Source organism: Trichoplax adhaerens, genomic scaffold (assembly GCF_000150275.1).
Source record: "Trichoplax adhaerens TRIADscaffold_192 genomic scaffold, whole genome shotgun sequence".
In the NCBI taxonomy this organism is placed as follows: domain Eukaryota; kingdom Metazoa; phylum Placozoa; class Uniplacotomia; order Trichoplacea; family Trichoplacidae; genus Trichoplax; species Trichoplax adhaerens.
The window spans coordinates 1-3501 of NW_002061120.1; positions in this window are offsets into that span (position 1 = coordinate 1).

Here is a 3501-nt window from a genome sequence, read left to right on the forward strand (position 1 = left end):
GGATAAAGTTGCAAAGATACTAGATTATACCAAATCATGGTAAAAAATTGTATGAGATGGTAAATGATTGCAATTGGGAAATAGCCAAGTATTAAATAAGTATTTCCGACGGGCTTACCAACGATCAAACTAGATATGGGCATAAATCTTGATGCTACTTGTAACCTGTAATCACGGACACACGAGAAAAAGAGATTACGATATGTTTCCAATTTCCTAGTGTACAACATGCTACTGTATTCATGTCATTTGCTGTCAAAAGGTATATCAACGAAAGTTTATGTTGGAAAGAGATCAATTTTTGAATAAAGAATTTTATGCGAATAAACAAATAGTAAAAAGTAGGATTGCTAGAGTAATTATTTTATTATCCCTTAAATAATCCATAATTCAGTACTGTATGATTGATTGCCAATTTTTTATTGGTAACTGCTGTGTAGCACAATGCATCCTGTGCGAAAGTGAATAAAATATATGATGTAAAAAAGCTTGGCTTACCATCCTCCAGGTGCTGCACATAGATCTACCAAGACTCGTGAAGTTTCTAAAAACTGAAATTTCCGGTTTAATTGGATTAACTTGAAAGCTGAGCGAGCACGATAACCTGCAAGATCAAGATACCGAAATTTATCATCAAGCTTTAGTTAATTATTTGATGTACTGTACACTGTCGTAATAATTACTGGTTCTATCTTACCGTAAATAATCAATTGGCATTACACTAATTCATAAATAACTGACTTATTCGCCTATCATTTTTCGCAATTTTTGTGTTCTGCAAGTGCATAAGTTGGAACACTGAATAGTCTACCTAATTATAATACTACAGTAGGGATGAAATAGAATGTTGGTAACATCATACCGGTTTCTTTGGCTAATTTATAAAATTTATCCTTCCTTTTCTTGCCGACTTTTACTTTTTTACCCATTTGCAACGTTTACTGGCGTCGAATAGCTCGAAATAATAACTTACTACCTACTAGGAAAAGTCTGCAATATCAGCTACCCTTTTAATCCACAGAGTTGTGGAACTTTTACACCATTGATTTTGATAGCAGTAAAATACTTGAGCGAGTTGACTATGGATTCAGTTGGCAGTGTAGAGGTCACATGGCAGACGGATGAAACGACTTGCTTACGTAATTTCCAACTACTGGCAGGGTACGGTATACTCAGTGTGCAGTACCGGTCCAGTGTCATTGCTCTGTACAGTACTGTACAGTGTAGTATAGTGCTATCATGGACTGCTAAAAGAAGACCTGGACTGATCACTCTCTCAGACAGACAAACGGACGTTTCTTACTCAATGAAGCCACAAATATCGCAAAATGGCTACTTAGTATGGATCTTGCGTGCCTGCTTTCTAAATCACTGGTACTAATTCTAATAACATTGATGATCTTACATAACTACCTCCAAGCGGAATGGAGTAATAGATAATAAGATTTGGCGTAACGTTACTTAATTTAGAAAAAATCAGTCAATTCAAAATCGATTATCTGCATACTAAAGTAGCGTTATAACGAAGTGTTTGACACAATACAATGTTTTGACGAGAAGAGGCCGAAAATGTCTGTCCATCCAAGGGTGATTCGTCCAGATCTTCTTTTATTGCTGAAGTACAGTACAGTACACTATACTGTACAGTATCTTTAACTGGAGCAAGTTTGTTAGTGTTTGACTGTATATTTGTAAGCGATCATGGAGTACTGTACATTAGTGTACTGTACAATGTACAATTATTGTACAGTACATGTTGTAAGAACTTGTACAGTACAGTACAGTATACTGTACAGTACTGTACTACACTGTATACAGTATGTACTGTAGGGCAATTTGAGCCAACGAGCATTTCATGGAGGGTAGGCAGGGACTACTCAAGTAAAAATATTGACCCTTTTTCCGCCAAACTGTCCTCTCATCTCCCCGTAGATTATTTAGTAAGAGAGAGAAAAAGGAGACGTTGGAAAAAGGGGGTAATATCCCCTATAATATTTTACTTGAGTAGTCCGCGATAGAGGTTAGAGGTTTTTCTTGCCTCTACGGTATGGTTTCAGTACATAACTGGTTGACGGTACGCTTGAGTGTATTGTACTGTACTGTAAGTCTGTAACTGTACACTGTACAGTACAGTGTACGTTACGTCGTAGTATCATTGTACAATGTACAGTACTGTACAGTACAGTACGTGTACTGTATCCCTGACTGTATTAACTATACTGTAGAGCCACGACTCGAAGTCGACTCTGAGTCGGACCAATCGACTCAGGAGCCGAATGGCTCTGGCTCAAAGACACAGCAGTGGTCCGACTCAAAATGCGCGACTCGGCTCGACTCATCAGCCGAGTCGAGTCGAGTCGAGTCGAGTCGACCGTGGCCGATCACTAGCTAAATGAACATCAGGTACAATCTACAGGTTTTATATGAAATGTCATACTAAATCACATAAATACGTTAACATTAAGCGGTTCGTTCGGTTCGAACCGCGGTTTTCAAGTATTCGAACCTGAACCGAACGGGCACAACGACTCTAGAGAACCGAACCGGATAAACTGACGGTTCATATGCGGTTCGAACCGAACCTCTGACAGGTCTAGTCACGTTCAATGTAAGGATTCGGGCATTCTATAGAATGCCCGGACAATCTATAGAATGCCCGACACTCCGGGCAATGTACGAGAAAACTTCTACAGTACATTTCTTTGTAATAAAAACTAATAAGACAATACAGTATTATGGACGTTTGGCGATGGTGTTTAGTACTGTCTAGTATACAGACAGAATTGGGCGAACAGCAGCTATACATGTAGTCATAGTACTCAATCAGCACTAGAATATCCCATCCAACACTATTACATAACCTTCATCCGTAGTTTTCTTTATATTCGATCTCACACTGTCCTGGCCTTTCCAAAATGCTCAGAATATGGCAATACAGTACAGTACTGTACTGTACTGTACTGTACTGTAGGTACCGACTACCGAGACATGTTTAGTACTGTAGAGTACTGTAGTGTACACTGTAGAATAGAAGGGTCTCTACAGTACTACAGTATACTGTATATTGCTATACTGTACTGTACATAATGTCTGTCGATAAGCGAACACGGTTTATCACACTATGAGACAGAATAGCTATGTGAAGAGTAGGGAGTAGGGACTATTAAGAGAGAGGGAGAAGGAGTTAAGACGATGACTACTACTACTAATAGTACAGTATATGGAAATACAGTTGAAGTTTTCAAGTTTTCAATTGAAACTGCAACTCTCATACAGTACAGTACAGTACAGTATGCTACTGCAATCTACAGTTCAATGTACTGTACGCGACAGCCAGACTACAGTGTAAAGTATCCTGGACAAATCTTACTGGTAAGATTTAGGTAGGCGATCACTGTCAGATAGACCTGAGTGTCAGATGACAGCACTGCACATTGTCACGCACTGTACAGTACGTGTATAAAAACACACAGCGACATTATACTGTACTGTCGTGTACCT